The sequence below is a fragment of the Schistocerca cancellata genome, chromosome 2 (assembly GCF_023864275.1).
Source record: "Schistocerca cancellata isolate TAMUIC-IGC-003103 chromosome 2, iqSchCanc2.1, whole genome shotgun sequence".
NCBI classification, from domain to species: domain Eukaryota; kingdom Metazoa; phylum Arthropoda; class Insecta; order Orthoptera; family Acrididae; genus Schistocerca; species Schistocerca cancellata.
Window position 1 is genome coordinate 999,939,318 of NC_064627.1, and position 19,415 is coordinate 999,958,732.

Here is a 19,415-nt window from a genome sequence, read left to right on the forward strand (position 1 = left end):
TCCTCTGTTATTCTTTGATTTTACTCACGAAAAGCTGTGACCTTTTATTCTACACGGGACTACTACTTGTCCTCCGAGAGACTTCAGTTTCTCAATAAAGAAAAATGTCCTTCGATATAAGACCTGAGAGAAGGGCACTGATCACTCCTTCCTCTTTGATTTATACATCTCAGGGGCTGAATTACCACACGAGCATGCATCATATACTTATATGCTAACTTAGAACTAGTACTAAGTTCTCTCTTTGACATTTTCCTTTACCTGTATTCAATTAACAGGTCAGTACAAACTTTCCTCATACAGTCAGCACTGTATGAAGACCTCCAGACGTATTAACATCTGGCTTGTCATTTTTCTTGAGTTATCATTCGACATCGACAACTTACCTTGTTCTCTGATGATGCTTTGTAATTGCCTCATACTACTACCTGTAAATTTCATGTGTCAGCATTGTGGAATTTTCAGTCACTATGGTTTAACAGACCTTTAATCCTTCCAGTCACGGGGTCGGCTAGCAAGTAACTTCCTGTGTGCGGTTTCCTGACAATAACATATGGGCCTTCATAAAAGCGCTGTCACTTAAGATTTTTCTTTCGTAACTTCGATGGTTTAAAATGAGTCCTTAGTAAGACTCTCTCACCTTCCCTATATTCAATAACTTTATTTACCTTTTTGCCAAATGCTTTCTTACGGAGGTTTGCATACGTTGTCAGTGAAATCAACGCCTGCCTGATTTTGGTGTCAGTTTCTTGGTCTTCCACTGTATGAAGAGGATTGATCCATTCATTTCGCTCTTTGTTGGCTGACATGAGATCATGCGGTGCGAAGCCTGTTGACAAGTTTGGGAGGTTATTAATAATCTCTTCAAACGGAAAACAAATCCGACCCACTTGGTCTGCCTGTTAGGAACATAGGTCCTAATGAATCTATTGAATTCCTTGAATATTCTCTCAGTCGGATTCGACTGGGATCGGTAATAGGATATTAAAATTTTCTGAATGCCGTGGCGAGCGAGGAATTCACGCCAAGTACGACAAGTGAAGATCGAACCATTGTCGGACAGCATCGACACGGGTACGCCGAATCGTGGGAAATAATCACTTTCTAAACGCCGTACAATTGGCCTGGCGCAAGAAGATTTTGCTGCATACAATCTAATGTGTTTTGTGAAATTGTCGAGAATGGCTATTAGATACTTTGCACCTCCCCGTCCAGTCGGGAACGGTCCAGCCAAATCAGTACTCAGGAGTTGGTTTGGTGTTTTCTGAAGAATAGGATTGAGGGGAATCAACGTAGAAATATTTAAAGCTTTTGCTTCTGGTAGATGATACAATCTCTTAGCAACTTAAGTATTTCGTGATGCAGATTTGGAACACAACAATAAGAAAAAATTTTTCTTTTACATTTCTCCGGGCCATAATGACCCTAGGAAATGTGTGTGTGCCACAAAAGATGTTCAACAAAACCTTTTGGAATACATACGCACCATCTTTCGATCGGTCCGGACGTTTTGTGAAATAGAACCTGATTATGCAATTTATAAAATCTCGACACTTTATGATTAGGCTTTTCTGTGAGGATCTGCTTAACTTTTCTCCATTTTGGATCAGTATCTTGGAGAGCTCGGATATCTTTACACAACTGAAGAAAATATTTCCTGTGGATTGGGCCTTTCATTAAGAGTGTCCGGTAATTAGGCATTTGTTCCACTAACTCGCTGGTTTCAGGCAATCCTTCTCGTGATCGGGATAAAGCGTCGGCAATGATACTGTCTTTTCCTCTAATATATACTATTTGAAAATCATATTCCTGTAGAAACATGCACCACCTGGTTAAGCGACGATGTTGAAGCTTGCACGTTTGAAGAAAAGAGAGTGCCTGATGATCAGAAATGGCTTTTATCTTCTTACCGTAGATGTAGTAGTTAAATCTTTTAAATGCCCAGATGATGGGAAGGGCTTCGAGCTCCGTAACAGAATACGACTTCTCACATTCTGATAAGACCCGACTAGCGAAGCTGATTACTTGAACTTGCATCACGACCATCAACGATGTCGATTTGGAGCAAACAGGATCCAATTCCCACAGACGAAGCATCGGACATAATACAAAATTCTTTATCCATCTTAGGATGATGAAGAATACTGCTGTTAACAAGACTATTTTTAGTTTGTTCAAACCCTTTCTGACACTCAGAATCCCAATTCCAATACACATTCTTTCTTAACAGATTTTAGTGAGCTTCATTGTTCATTACCTTACTCTATATGAAACGTTTGAAAAATGACGCAATGCCTAAAAAACCTTTAAGCTGTCTTTTTCCTGTGGGTGTGGGGAAATTCTTAATCGCTGTTTTCAGGATCGAGCCTAATCGCTTCTGATGTGATGATATGTGCTAACAACTTGATCTCACTCTTACAGAATTTTGACTTTTGAAAATTGGCCGTCACTCCATAACTTATACATCATTTAAATATTTTCTCCAGTGTCATCACATGGTCTTCCCATGTTTTCGAAGCTATTAGGACGTCATCCACATACACAGTTACTTCATCCAATAACTTCGTTCCTAGAACATAGTCTAACGCTGAAATAAAAACTGCCGAACTCACATTCACTCCAAAGGGCATGACTGTAAAGTGATAATCGGCCTGCTGACATGAATGCCGTGTATTTTCCTGACTCAGGCGCTAATCTCACCTGCCAATAAAAGTTTTTTAAGTCAATTGCGCTGAGGAATTTAACTCCATTAAAGTTCTGCAAGTGTTTTTCCACGGCTTCGGGTCTCGTTCAAATCGGCGCTATTATTTTGTTTATCATCCTTGCGTCTAAAACTAATCTCACACTTCCATCAGATTTTAAAACTGATAACAAGGGGATCGAATATGGAGAAAGTGACGGCTCAATCACAGTCCAGAATGACATTTTCCTAATCTCACGTTTGACAGCTTCACGTCGTGATTGCGGAACTGCGTAGCTCGTTTTTCAGTAGGTCTTATGGGGAAGCACGTCCATACGATACTCATATCCCTTTATTACTCCAGGTCTGTAGGAGAATATCTCCACATGACTAGCTAGCAAGTCAAAAAGTTCACTCCTTTGATACTTAGTCAAACCAGTCACTTCAAAAGCTTTGTTATCTAACTCAATCTTGTTAGTTAGTAAGTCAACATATTCGTCCTCACGAATATCTACAGGATTGGTTTCATCATCTGCCTGTCCGTCACTTTGTCAGTGAAGTACCGCACCTGAAATTGACGTTTGTTAAGAACTGGTTTTACCTTGCTGCGTAACAATGTTATTGTAACCTCCTGCCGGTTCACCATTACTCTACAAGTCCTATTTTCAATGTCAATTTTCGCATTTGTCAGTCTGAGGAATTCCATTCCAAGGAGGCATGGTACCGATAGGTTCTTTACTATAAGAAAATGGCACATAACAGAAATAGAGTCAATATTTAATTGAAGTTGCGCTTATAAGATTACACGCTGTGTCATAGGCCCTATTACTCCAGACACTGTACAGCCTTATATAGGGAGCGATAAAACTTTACTCACTGAAGAAATCTGCTTGAACAAACATGAAGGTAAGACATTAACATTGGCTCCCGTATCAATAATAGCGATTATGGGCATGTTGACGAGTGAAATCTTGGTAGAAGCCTGAACTTATTCATCCCATATGTCGTCACTGTCATTATTGTCAGTCTCTTGCAATAAGTCATCACGTAAGTCGGTGCCTTTGTCATACCTTATTGCATCTACTTGAAATCAGTTGATAGATTCCGTGCTCCCATCTCGTTCTGCAGCATTCTTGTGGAGGCCAAAAAATGCTGTTTCTAGTTTTCCTGATTGCGGTGGTTCTCCCTATCGGCTATCGCCCTTAACGTCTCTTCCGTTTCGTGTTGGTCTTGTGACTGTGGCACGAAGGGTGGTGGACAATATTCTTGTCCCGTGTACGATCCACTTTGTGCGTAATAGATTTATGTAGTCCTTTTCCGTTTCGGCTTCGGATTTTCTGCATAATCATTTGAGTGACCGTAAAAATTTATATTTGTCGGAGGTCGGAATGTATTCTGGGCCATATAGTATATTGTGTTGTCATTATTAGCAAAATGTTGTTGTCCTCCACTGGCCCCATGCCATTTATGCGATTTCCACTCACGCGTCCTGTTAAAGGCTGGTCCGCTCTGATAATTTCCTTGCTGTAGTGGTTTCTTTCCCTAATGATTTTGTGGATAATTGTGTGTTGAGTTTCCGTACTGTGGCCGTTATGTACTATCCATTGGATTGCACCTTTGTTTATTATTATTCTTCGGCCGAAACTGTCCATTTCTGTACGACACCTGTTCATTTTTGTAGCCGCCGGACGGTTGGTAGTAAGCGTCGCTACCGCGCGCTCTTGCTCATTGCCATTGTTGACCGCTTAACCGCCACTGTTTCGCCTGCTCACTTCATTCGGAGCGCTACCAACATTTGCTACCGCGTCTTCGCGAATAAAATCCAATGAGTCCAATATGGAAAGAAATGCTTCGGTATCGTCCTTGGAAACATTAACTAATTTCTCCCTTATAGAGAAGGGCAATTTAGTTTTCAAAATCATCATCACGTCTTTATTTGTATATGGCGAGTCCCAGAACTTAATTTTTGCTAAATATTTTTCGAAATATCTTCTGAGACTGCCATGTTTCGAATGGAACATTTCGGCATTGAACACTTCTTTTCTTAAAGCGCTGCTGAACACCATCACTCCAAATTTGTTTAGGAACATCCGCTCAAATTCATTATAGGTCCTGCACTTGTCTGTCATTTCTATTACCCCTAAGGCGGCATCTCCTGTTATATACCCCGTTACAAACTGTATTCTTTGCTTGTCTGTCCAACTGTTCGGAAATACTCCAGAGAAGTTTCACAACAATACGATCGGGTGTATGTCTCGTTTTTGCGGGTGAAAGGTTGGAAATGTTTAGTGTTTCAACACACTTTATTCCTGCATTTGGGTTATGAATGCTGAGTTCGTGGACTGTTCACTTCAGTGTGGTTATGCACTGTGTCTGTCGGACTGTTGTATGATGTGTTATCAAGTGGAGTGCTGTAATGAACTTGCCTATTATCATTTCGGTATGGGGAGTGATTCCATTCGCTACCCATCGGATGTGAGGGACTTTCCACTTTTTTCTTTAGTGTCTGCACCTCTCCAATGATCTGCTGCTTCCATTGAGGAAGGTCTTGTGCCAAAGTTTGCCTTATCTGCCCTAGTGCAGATAACACGGTGTCTCCCGATTTGCCTGGTTCCGCCAAAAGATCATAAGTTACTTCCCTTACTACTTCCTTCAGTTCTGTCTTTACCTTCTTTTCTATCAGATGGTCTTTGGTTTTTATCCACTCTGTGTAGTGGTCGGATAACGCTTCGGCGTGAGCCTTTACCGTAATTTTTACCTGCTCCTCTATATCAAGTCATTCTACTTGTTTCGTCCAATCATCTATCTCCTTTCCCGTATTAGTGACAACCAGTTTCACAGCGCTGACCTCTTTTGACTTGGTATCACAATTACCTTTTAATGCTACAGTTTCGTTATGGTATGCTTCTACCATGGCATTAATTTCACCCTTGGCAGCTCCCAGTGCTGCGTCAAATTTACTACATACCTGCTTGATCTCAGCCTCAACGGATGTTGATCACGACCGGATATGAGTCATAGCAACTACGAACAGAGGAACCTAAGGGACCAGACAGAGCTGGAAATTTTCTTTGCTATACTACACCACACATTAAGAGAACTTGCATTTAAATCACAAACAAGGTGAAATAGCAATGCGCCTTCTGCCTTAACTACGACGTTCGCCGAGATGCACTCGGTCCCTGGTAGCTGTATGGAAACTATAAAAACGCTGTTGCTACTAATAGGAGATGGATAGCATAGAAATACTGTAATTAATAAGCAGGCACTACAGCATTTCAGAGCACAATAACCAATTTAATTACTTTAGTCAGTATTTCTAACAATAGGCTCCGTACATTTCCATTTTATATCTTGCTGGCTGTTTCTTTAAATAAAGTCCTTTAACATTTTCGACATTTCATCTTAACTGCACACATAAATTCTTACATAGCGCTGCACAATAGTACTATTTTATAATAACTAATTAGTGATTGTGGACCACGCAATATAGGCGTCGGCCGTCTTTAAAAAATATCACGATTGTGGTAACAGAAGAGGATTACAATTCTTCAGCTGTCAAAAAGTAAGAAACACAAAATATCTCTATCGATACAATTTATGAACAATTCGTATTCCGCGCCGTGGCGCGTAAGGTATTCTTTGAAATATCAGCTGGTCACCGCTCAGCGACGATCTAAGAAAATTTTACACATATTGTATGGGTTTTATGAGCGAGCATGGTTATATTGTCGAATGTAAGTTTATTTAATATATCTAAACAGATACTAATATTACAGTGGGCAGGACCCACATTGGCGATGGTTTATACGACGAACTAAGTGCTTAGTGGCCACGGAATGTTTATTTATTTACTTATTTCTTTTTTTCTTTTTTTCTTTGCTAGCGCCTTAATTCCCTCATGTTTTTTCTTTGCAGAGGAATTTGTTTTCTTCACCAGTCTCTTTTGCTAATCATTGTTTCAGGTGGGCGCTGCAGAAATTTTCTTTGCTTTTATCCTTATTTTGCATGCTTGCCTTGTCTGTTTGTTGCGTTTGTCACTTCCAACATGCCCACCCCACCTATGCCGCCCCCTGCTCAGGCGCCACAGACGCAAGTGTTAGTAGATACCACACAGCTAACGCAGATGTTTCGGTTCCCGATGCAGAAAATATCTACCTTATTCAACACAGTGCAGCAGCTACTGGCCAACGCTGTATGCCCGATGCAACAAGCATCTCTTACTACAGCTGCTATACCAGCTTTTCGACAGTTTTGTGAACAACACAAGGAATTGCTCCAGTGGTTGCCCCATTCTGAAGCGTACCTCCTAGCTCACAATGTGCCAGGTACTGTGAAACTTCCCTGTCAGTGTTCCGCTAAATTCAGAAGTTATTTCCTACCGCCTTGATTATGACCAGGTGGTGCAGTCGCTATGTAACTATTATAACCTAAAGGTTAATGTGGTAGCAGCTAGGTATCAATTATTTAATTGCAAAAGACGGTCTGAACAAACTTATCACCAGTGGGTAACAGATTTTCAGGATATGACACGGAAATGCAAATTCAAATGTGCTTGTAGTGTTTTATACTTAGATGTCATGTTGCGTGATGCGATCGTGTACGATGTGCCTGATGTCAAACACAGAGAACACACTTTGCAACAGTCTGATTCAACATTTCAGCAGGCAGTGCAAATACTAGATCAGTACAATTCGAGTGCCCTGTCAGCCATTAAATATGAGCAGCCGGCTATTTGTCAGGTTGAGTCCCCTGCTTGCGATCGTCCCATTCTACACCTGTGGTTTGCGGTAGCCACACTAATCAATGCTCCACGACGCGTAAGCAGTTCGCTAAACAGGTGGCTACACAGGCGAACAGAATTAAGTCTTGCCATAGGTGTTATTGAAGGCATAAACGCCAATACTGCCCCTCCCGACAAGCTCAGTGTTACGCTTGTGGTAGGACAGGATATGTACAATGCGTATGTTTGCAATGGAACAAACATAAGAATTCCGTTTACACAGTATAATCTTTTGCCGGCCGCGGTGGTCTAGCGGTTCTGGCGCTGCAGTCCGGAACCGCGGGACTGCTACGGTCGCAGGTTCGAATCCTGCCTCGGGCATGGGTGTGTGTAATGTCCTTAGGTTAGTTAGGTTTAAGTAGTTCTAAGTTCTAGGGGACTTATGACCTAATGTGTTGAGTCCCATAGTGCTCAGAGCCATTTGAACCATTTTTTAAAATCTTTTCACGAGGCCCATGTCATTAATGCAGTATCTTCAGTATCTTATAAAAAATGGTTCAAATGGCTCTGAGCACTTGAGCACTATGGGACTTAACGGATGGGGTCATCAGTCCCCTAGAACTTAGAACTACTTAAACCTAGCTAACCTGAGGACATCACACACATTCATGCCTGAGGCAGGATTCGAACCTGCGACCGTAGCAGCCGCATGGTTCCGGACTGAAGCGCCTAGAACCATTCAATCTGACTTCCAGTGTCTTGGTGATGTCTTAAACAGTCGAGGTGTACACCTCTTCAGTCGCATTTGTTAGCCACGTAAGATCTGCTAGTTCTTCGCAGTGTCACATAACTGCAGTCAGTCTTAGGGAAAATGAAACGTTATATTCCGTTCATACCCAATGCTGCACAAACAGCGACTCCATTGCATCACTTGCGTCACGGAAGGCGAAGGTCCCGAGTTCTAGTCTCGGTCCGGCACACAGTTTTAATCTGCCAGGAAGTTTCGTATCAGTGCACACTCCGCTGCAGAGTAAAGTTCTCATTCTGGAAGCTTTTCAGAAACTTAAAGACGCATTGCTCAGTGATCGGTGCTTAGTTCATTTTGATCCTGACATACCTGTTGTATTGCAAGTTGACGCTACCTCTTACGGAATCGGTGCAGTGATTTCGCACTGAATTGGTGATAAAGACTGACCTATTGCTTTCCTGTCAAAAATGTTGTCCAAAGCTCAGTGTAACTATTAACAAACTGAGATAGAGTCTTTGGCTATTTTGTGTGGTGTCGCCAAGTCCCACCACTATTTGTATGGCGGAAAATTCTACTTAATAACGGATCACAAGTTTTTGCAGTCCTTGTTTCATCCTGCGAAACCGGTTTCTGTACGAACTGCCCAAACATTGAAACATTTGTTATTGTCTCAATACCAGTGCGAGAATGTGTATCGTCAGACGGCTCAACGTGGTAATGCGGACGAACCTTCCCGTGTTTCGATTGGCCCTGATGCAGACTTTGGCGCTTCTGATGCATCTTGTCGTCTCATCGATGCTCAGAATTCTGAATTACTTCACTCTTTTCCGCTGAACTATAGGAAAATCACACAGGCCACGGAAGCTTATCCAGATTTGAAAGTTTTGCTAACATACATTCGCACATCTTCGCCTCGTTTCTTGCATAGCATAAAGAACTCTGTAGTACGCCGATACTTCGCCCTTCAGCATAGCATCACTCTACAGAAAGGAGTAATTCTTGTTCAAAATGACTGTGGACAGGCACATGTGTTGATCCCTAAGGGCCGGCCGGGGTGGCCTAGCGGTTCCAGGCACTACAGTCTGGAACCGCGCGACCGCTACGGTCGCAGCTTCGAATCCTGCCTGGGACATGGGTGTGTGTAATGTCCTTAGGTTGGTTCGGTTTAAGTAGTTCTAAGTCCTAGGGGACTGATGACCTCAGAAGTTAAGTACCATAGTGCTTAGAGCCATTTGAACCATTTTGATCCCTACGAGGTGCATTCAAGTTCAAAGGCCTCCGATATTTTTTTTAAATTTACAACTCACCCGAAATCGATGAAACTGGCGTTACATCTCGACGTAATCGCCCTGCAGACGTACACATTTTTCACAATACTGACGCCAAGATTCCATGGCAGCGGCGAAGGCTTCTTTAGGAGTCTGTTTTGACCACTGGAAAATCACTGAGGCAATAGCAGCACGGCTGGTGAATGTGCGGCCACGGAGAGTGTCTTTCATTTTTGGAAAAAGCCAAAAGTCACTAGGAGCCAGGTCAGGTGAGTAGGGAGTTTGAGGAATCACTTCAAAGTTGTTATCACGAAGAAACTGTTGCGTAACGTTAGCTCGATGTGCAGGTGCGTTGTCTTGGTGAAACAGCACTCGCGCAGCCCTTCCCGGACGTTTTTGTTGCAGTGCAGGAAGGAATTTGTTCTTCAAAACATTTTTGTAGGAAGCACATGTTACCGTAGTGCCCTTTGGAACGCAATGGGTAAGGATTACGCCCTCGCTGTCCCAGAACATGGACTCCATCATTTTTTCAGCTCTGGCTGTTACCCGAAATTTTTTGGTGGCTGTGAATCTGTGTGCTTCCATTGAGATGACTGGCGCTTTGTTTCTGGATTGAAAAATGGCATCCACGTCTCATCCATTGTCACAACCGACAAAACGAAAGTCCTATTCATGCTGTCGTTGCGCATCAACATTGCTTGGCAACATGCCACACGGGCAGCCATGTGGTCGTCCGTCAGCATTCGTGGCACCCACAAGGGTGACACTTTTCGCATTTTCAGGTCGTCATGCAGGATTGTGTGCACAGAACCCACAGAAATGCCAACTCTGGAGGCGATCTGTTCAACAGTCATTCGGCGATTCCCCAAAACAATTCTCTCCACTTTCTCGATCATGTCGTCAGACCGGCTTGTGCGAGCCCGAGGTTGTTTTGGTTTGTTGTCACACGATGTTCTGTCTTCATTAAACTGTCGCACCCACGAACGCACTTTCGACACATCCATAACTCCATCACCACATGTCTCCTTCAACTGTCGATGAATTTCAATTGGTTTCACACCACGCAAATTCAGAAAACGAATGATTGCACTCTGTTCAAGTAAGTAAAACGTCGCCATTTTAAATATTTAAAACAGTTCTCATTCTCGCTGCTGGCGGTAAAATTCCATCTGTCGTACGATGCCGCCATCTCTGGGACGTGTTGACAATGAACGCGGCCTCATTTTAAAACAATGCGCATGTTGCTATCTCTTTCCAGTCCAGAGAAAAAAAATCGGAGGCCTTAGAACTTGGATGCACCTCGTAAGTCTTTGCAAAAAGAAGTGTTGCAGTTGCTTCACCAAGGACACTGGAGGATTGTTCGTACGAAACAGATAGTGCTTCGACTCTGTACCTGGCAGTGTATGGACATCAAAATAGAACACATGACGTCACAGTGTCACGCATGTGCGGAAAATCAGTGCGCACCGCCACAAAAATTCTCTGCTTGGCCTAAATCGCAATGACCATGGCAACGTGTGCACATCGACTTTGCGGGACATTTTTGGAACACTTGTTTGTTGATTGTGTTTGACTCGTATAGCAAGTTTCCTTTTGCTGTGCCAATGAACTCCACGACGTCACATAGCACAATTCGGGTGCTGTCATCGATTTTTTACCTCGAAGGTTTATCTGAAGTAATAGTGTCAGACAACGGCCCACAGTTGACGTCAAATGATTTTTAAACCTTCTGTGAACGCAATGGCATACAGCATCTAACCAATGCATTGTTCCATCCAAACAGTGAAGCGAAACTTTTTGTCAGAACCTTCAAGCAGCAGATGGCCAAACTTCATTCTCCACACACCAGGGATAAATCACTGCAACTTTTTCTCGGCTCCTATCGTTCCCTCCTACAAGATGGGCCATCGCCGGCGGAATTGCTTCACGGCCGCCGCCATCGGACAGTGCTCCACCTGCTCCAACCTCCTCAGCATCCGGCGCCGAAGTAAGGCCGCAAGTACACTTCACGCGGCATGGTCTTCTTTTACAGGTTTTTAGCGGCAGCAGACGGATTTTGATTTTACTTCTGAACTCTTCTCTATCCTCTATTTCTTATATTGTTCTTAATGGTTTAGTGTTTCCCAGTTAATATAAATTTAAAAATTAACAGTTTTATTTAATGACAGACTGTAACTCTAGGAGAACGATCAAAGATTTATATGCATACCTACGTGTCTTCCGCTTATATCTTCATCGTTAGTGTACAGTGTAACTCATATGTAATTACTGAAAGAAAATTCTATAATTCAGTGTCAGATGCCAAATTATTTGCCGCTGTCATATCATCATGATACCATTTGTTTTTACTTCCTGTTTTCTTCTAATAACTTCTCTGATGAAATTTCCTAACAGATTAAAACTGTGTGCCGGACCGAGACTCGAACTGGGGATCTTTGCCTCTTGCGGGCAAGTGCTCTACCAACTGAGTTACCTAAGCACGACTCACGCCCCGTCCTCACAGCTTTACTTCTGCCTGTACCTAGTCTCCTACCTTCCAAACTCCTTTCTTTCAGGAGCGCTAGTCCTGAAACGTTCGCAGGAGAGCTTCTGTAAAGTTTGGAAGGTAGGAGACGAGGTACTGGTACAAGTAAAGCTGTGAGGACAGGGCGTGAGTCGTGCTTGGGTAGCTCAGTTGGACTGAGTGAACAGATCAACAAAGAAGCTGAACAGCTGTCATAGAACGTCCGCCACGAACAGATTCATCGACCAATTTAGAGCAAAATGAGATTAAAAAAAAAAGTTGGTGGAGAACTTCCTGCACTGCAACAAAAACGTCCGGGAAGGGCTGCGTGTGTGCTGTTTCACCAAGCCAACGCACCCGCACATCGAGCTAACGTTACGCAACAGTTTCTTCGTGATAACAACTTTGAAGTGATTCCTCATGCTCCCTACTCACCTGACCTGGCTCCTAGTGACTTTTGTCATTTTCCAACAATGAAAGACACTCTCCGTGGCCGCACATTCACCAGCCGTGCTGCTATTGCCTCAGCGATTTTCCAGTGGTCAAAACAGACTCCTAAAGAAGCCTTCGCCGCTGCCATGGAATCATGGCGTCAGCGTTGTGAAAAATGTGTACGTCTGCAGGGCGATTACGTCGAGAAGTAACGCCAATTTCATCGATTACGGGTGAGCAGTTAATTAGAAAAAAAATCGGAGGCCTTAGAACATGAATGCACCTCGTAGTATTGTACATATAAAACGAACTTTTAGAGTCCTGGATTTAAGCTTTAAGCCACATTTAGAGAGATTTTTCCTGGAACTATTTACTAAAGTCGTAAGGTATTTTTTTATGCATTACCGAGTCAGCTGTAGGCCACTTTGTTTTTATTTGTGACGTTGCTGGCGCTCTACCCACTACGGGACAAGCAGGCCCTTATCTATTACGTAATAATCATGACCTCACGAGATTCTATGACGTCATAATCAAGGTATCATACTCCAAATCTCCTGATGTACTGTCAAGTTGGCAAGAAATTCGTAACATATAAAACGCATATTTGAACCATCAGCTGTTTTTATTTTAAACCCAAATATCAAATGGTTTCGATCTTGGACCGTCTTCACAGACGAGAGTTATAATGATTTAAGCCACCATATTGCATCATTAATTACTTAAAACGGGCAGTGCAAGCTATGAATGTAAATATATGACACAGTACTTTAATAGAAAACATGTGAATACTAAATGTATACAGAGTATTGCTCTGTAAAGATTTTCTTAGTATTCGTATGTTTTCTTTTATAGTCCTTTGTCATATATTTACATTCTTGATATGCACTGCACATTCTAAGCAGTGGCTAAAGCAATATGGTGGCTTAAACTATTTTCATCCTCATTCGGGAAGACGCTCCAAGACCGAAATCGATAGATATTTGTGTTTAAAATAGAAACAGCTGTAGGTTCAAATATGCATTACTTAATAGCTGTTGACAGTCACCTTCCAAAAATGTTTAAAATTCGTAATACTGGCCACGAAAATGAAACAGGCAACCGGAGCAAAGTATTTTTCTGGTTGTTGGATAGGAACAGCCCGTCGTTAAGAATATATATTTTAGCTGATAGCTGACAAAAACCACGTAGAATTTAGGCGTAGTATTAACAACGTTTACTTTGGTAACAAGATCGAACTATTGTTAGTGGTAGCGTTTGAAGCTGTAAGTTACATCAGCAGTAATTCAAATTATGTTTTTAATGTCGGAAAGCTTAAGCATAGGTATTTTAACAAATAGTGAAGGCTATCATAGTTTCCTTAAGGTATGGTGCAATTACCATAGTAAGGTATAAGTCCAGTACAGTTTAATCTGTAAGTTAGATTAGTTGCGCTGCTAAGCGTAGAAAGTGTATATCTTCTGAAACTTCAACGATCAGTTAGGATGTGACAGCAATACCAAATGTGTTTTGTAGTCTAAATCGTTTTTGCGTTTTGATAAATGATACAGACGAAATCTAGTTTGATGTGAGGAGAGAATTTTCGTTTTCGATCTGTTAGGGAACTTGTTCATCGTTGTCTTTGGCCGTTTTGTGTGTTTAGATTCGGTATTTGGAAATTTGTATTTCTTTGAGTCATCTGTATTCTGACTGATTTGACGCAGCTTCTCACGTATTCCTCGCCTTTGCCTATCCTTTCATCTCACAGTATCACTAGTAACCAGTGTTATCAGCCTTATTATTTGCTGGATGTATTATTACGTCTGTCCTCATCTACAACTCTTACCCTTTACAGCTCCCTCCAATACCATGGAAGCTATTCCCTGATGTTTTAGAAGATGTCGTAACATCCTGGCCCTCATCTTAGTCGTCTAACGGATCCCCAGTTTCCTTTTCCATTCTTCTGTATATTATTTTTGTGAGGCATTTGAATGCATGAGCTGTTAAGCTTTCTGCAGAATAATTCTCGCACTTGTATGCTCTTACAACTTTGGAAGTCGTATGGATGCAGTAAATCAAGCAGACGAAAAAGAATACAAACGTCTCAAGAATGAGATCGACAGGAAGCGCAGAATGGCTAAGCATGGATGGCTAGCGAACAATTGTAAGGATGTAGAAGCATATATCACTGGGGTTAAGATAGATGCTGCCTACAGGAAAATTAAAGAGATCTTTGAAGAAAAGAGAACACTATATGAATACCAAGACCTCAGATGGAAAACCAGTTCCAACCAAAGAAGGGAAAGCAGAAAGGTGGAAGGCGTATATACCGGGTCTATAGAAGAGTGATGTACTTGAAGGAAATATTATGGAATATTATACAATGGGGGATAAGATACTGCGTGAAGAATTTGACACAGCACGGAAAGACCTAAGTCGAATCAAGGCCATTAGAACTACTGGTACCCTTGGGTAAGCCAGCTATGACAAAGCTCTTCCATTTGGTGACCAAGATATATGAGACAGGCGAAATATCCTCAGACTTGAAGGAAAGTATAATAACTCTAATCCAAAAGAAAGCAGGTGTTGACCGGTGTGAAAATTACCGGACTGTCAGTTTAATAAGTCATGGTTGGAAATTACCAACACGAATTCATTATAGGCAAATGGAAAAACTGGTAGAGACCGACCTCGGGGAAGATCAGTTTTGATTCCTTAGAAATGTTGGGACACGCGAAGCTATACTGACCCTACGACTATCTAAATTAAGAGAAAGGCATTTGTAGACTTAGAAAAGCTTTTCACAGTGCTGGCTGGAATACTCTCTTTCAAATTCTGATGGTTGCAGGGGTAAAACACAGGGAGTGAAAAGCTATTTACAATTTGTACTGAAACCAGTTGGCAGTTATAAGAGTTGAGGATCACGATGGGGAAGCATTGATTCAGAAAGGAATGAGGTAGGGTCTTAGCCTATCCCAGATGTTATTCAGTCTGCTTACTAAGCAAGCAGTAAAGGAAAGAAAGGAAAAATTTGGAGTAGGAATTAAAATCTGTGGAGAAGCCATAAGAACGTTGAGACTTGCCGACGACATTCTAATTTCGTCAGAGACAGCAAAGGACCTGGAAGAGCAGTTGAACTGTATGGACATTGTCTTGAAAGGAGGAGGTCAGCAAAAGGAAAACAAGGATAATGGAATTTAGTCGAGTTAGGGAATTAGATTAGGTAATGAGACACTTAAAGTAGTAGGTGAGTTTTGCTATTTGGGAAGCAAAATAACTGATGATGTTCGAAGTAGAGAGGATATAAAATGTAGACTGGCTGTGGCAAGGAGAGCGTTTCTGGAGAAGAGAAATTTGTTAATATTGAGTATAGATTTAAGTTCAAAAATGGTTCAAATGGCTCTGAGCACTATGCGACTTAACGTCTGAGGTCATCAGTCGCCTAGAACTTAGAACTAATTAAACCTAACTAACCTAAGGACATCACACACATCGATGCCCGAGGCAGGATTCGAACCTGCGGCCGTAGCGGTCGCTCGGTTCCAGACTGTAGCGCCTAGAACCTCACGGCCACTCCGGCCGGCTAGATTTAAGTGTCAGGCAGTCCTTTCTGAAAGTATTTGTATTGAGTGTAGCTATGTATCTAAGTGAAACATGGACGGTAAATAGTTTAGACACGAAGAAGATAGATGCTTTCGAAATGTGGTCCTACAGAAGAATGCTAAATGTTAGACGGATATATGACGTAGCTAATGAGGATGTACTGGATAGAACTTGGGGTAAGAGCAATTTCTGGCACAATTTGAGTAGAAGGAGGGATCAGTTGGTAGGACACGTTATGAGGCATCAAGTCATCACCAGTTTAGTATTGGAGGGAAGCGTGGAGGGTGAAAATAGTAGAGGGAGACAAAGAAATAAATACACTAAACAGATTCAAAAGGACGTAGGCTCCAGTAGTTACTCAAAGATGAAGCGGCTTGCACAGAATACAGTAGCAAGGAGAGCTGCATCAAACCAGTCTCTGCACTGAAGACGACAACAACAACAACACATGGATGATATTTTTCAGAAAGTCTAATGGTATATCACCAGTGGCATACATTCTGCACACCTGCGTGAATAGTCGTTTCGTTGCCACTTTCCCCACGATTTTAGAAATTCTGATGCTATGTTATCTGTCCCTTCTGCCTTATTCTAATTCTGATAACGGGTACCATATCTCTTCCCCATAGACTCCGGTCATAGAGACTTCATCTATCCGCTCGCTGCCCTGCGTTCAGCACCAGAATTGACATTGCACTCTTAATGTTACCGCACTTGCTTTTTATTCCACCGACGGTTATTTACACTTTCGTATATGCTGAGTACTCTGTGCGACAATATCGTAGTTCCCGATTTCTTCACATTTTCCAAAGAGTGATTCCGTCTTAGCTACCCTTCACATCATATTTGTGACTAGTTATTCTGTATTTCTGAATTTTCCTGAACGTTATTGTACTTCTTTCTTTCGTCGGCATCTGAAGTACTTCTTTTGCTTCCGAGTGCTTCTTCGTAGGTGCTTTCCTTGTACCTATGTTTTTTTTTTTTTTTTTGAACTTATGTTATTGGCCTTTTTGGTAATATCACTTCCGCTTCAACGAACACCCTAATGAGCTATTCATTATCACAGTATCTATGGTCTCTCAGAACTTTAACTGTATCTTCTCGTTTTATAATACTTTCGCAGCCCATTTCTTTGCACACTGATTCTTAACGACTAGTCTCTTGAACTCCTATCTATTCTTCATCATTACTAAATGATTATCAGTGTATTTGCTCCTGGGCAAAGATTACAAACTAATATCTGATTTCGGAATATCTGCCTGAACATGCTATAATATTACATCTGCATTCTTCCTGTATCTCCCTGCTGTTTCCAAGTGTACCTCATCGACTTGCGTTCCTGAAAAGCGTATTCGCTATTCCTAGGTGAAATTTATTGCAGAACTCAATTAGTGATTTCCCTCTCTAATTCCTATCACCGATCTCAAATTTCACCGTAATATTTTCTTATATCCTTCTCCTACAACGGCATTCGAATCCCCATGACTATTAGACTGTCATCTCCTTTTATGTACTGAATTACCCACACAGTGCCCCCACATACTTACTCAACCGCTTCATCCTTTGGCTACGATGTCACTATGTACACCTGAAGTCGTAGATGTTGGTTTGCTGTCGATTCTGATGAGAAGTAACATGTCGCTGAACTGTTCACAGTAACTGACTCTCTGTCCTATCTTTCTCTTCATAACAAAACCTATTCCCGTTATACAATTTCTTGCCGATGTTCATATTACTTGAAATCCTTATCAAATTTCCATTTACTGCACTGGCTTCAGCTGTATCTAGACTGAGTCTTTGCAGGTGTTCTAGCTCTCCTACCACGTTCAAGCATCTGACATTCCAAGTTCCGAGTCGTCGCATGTTATCCTCTCGTTGATGATTCAGTCTTTTTCTCATGGTTATTTACCCATTGTCAGTCCCCTCTCGGAGAGGAATCTTTCTCGAACGGAGAGATCATAATGTCACTTTTACAGCTGCAGGCCACGTGTTCTATAACAATCTTAAATGAACTAAACGTCCTAGTTGTCTCTTGTCTCTTGTAATCAAGGAAAGAACATCCTTGGACATTTACCATCCATTTATCTGGGTACATGGGTAACCTACTTCCATTAAATGTTACCTGAGGTCTTATTTATATCTTTCACTCCATGTTTCCCGCCGGCCGTTGTGGCCGAGTGGTTCTAGCAGCTTCAGTCTGGAACCGCGTGACCATCACGGTCGCAGGTTCGAATCCTGCCTCGGGCATGGATGTGTGTGATGTCAAATGGCTCTGTGCACTATGCGACTTAACTTATGAGGTCATCAGTCGCCTAGAACTTAGAACTACTTAAACCTAACTAACCTAAGGACATCACACACATCGATGCCCGAGGCAGGATTCCAAGCTGCGACCGTAGCGGCCGCTCGGTTCCAGACTGTAGCGCCTAGAACCACATGGCCACTCCGGCCGGCTGTGTGATGTCCTTAGGTTAGTTAGGTTTAAGTAGTTCTAAGTTCTAGGAGACTGATGACTTCAGATGTTAAGTCCCATAGTCTTCAGAGCTATTTGAACCATTTTTTCCATGTCTCCTCAAACGATTTTCAGCATTAACACTCAAATGCTTCCTATATAATACTGTGTGCTTGAACGATTACCACATTAAACGTACCAGAAACCAAACTGGTAACAGACGCAGATTGGCAAATTCCCTTTACTTAGACATATTCGTTTCAATCCTAGTGAAACAGAATAATTCAAGCCCTTGGTCTCTCCCGGCATATACAGTGTTCAAATAAATTACGGGAATGCAAAAAGCTGACGTTGTCTAAAACACTGATATTTCGACAGGGGCACGCCCTACCCCTTTCAAGGCCAATCTGTAGCAAGTGAGCACTGTGCAAGCGAATTTAAAACATCGGTATTCAGAGAAATTCCGGAAAGATGAAACACACCCACCGACACTCACACACACTGTAAGCTCTAGCACAACGAGAACCAAAGATCACCGACATTTGAAGTTGTCGAAAGTGAAATTAGTATCATCGTGTGGGGTAGCAGAAATTCTGTCCCACTGTTTTGTGACAATTGAGAGAGAAGGATTCTAAGCAGAATTTGAACAAAAGGCACCACTACTATTTTATAATAACTTGTTAATTTAATTTCAACATCTTCCTTAACAGATGGAAGTTCATGCAAGAATCAGGTGACCAGTGCCAAGACAATGTTCTGCGAAGGCGGATTTGCTCGGCTGCTGTAAGCATGTATGTCCTATGCTCAGTACACCGATTCTCCACAGTCCTCATATTCTGACCGACATATGACAAGCCACAACTGCTAGAAATACGGTAGATACCCAGCTTAAGCAAACCAATACCATCCTTTGTAGAACATAAAAGACGGTGGTCGAAAAACACACAGCATGTATACGTAAAATAATGCCAATCCTTCTTTTTGATTTGCAGCTCCTTGTATTGACCGTGTTTGCAGCTAAAATTTTTTG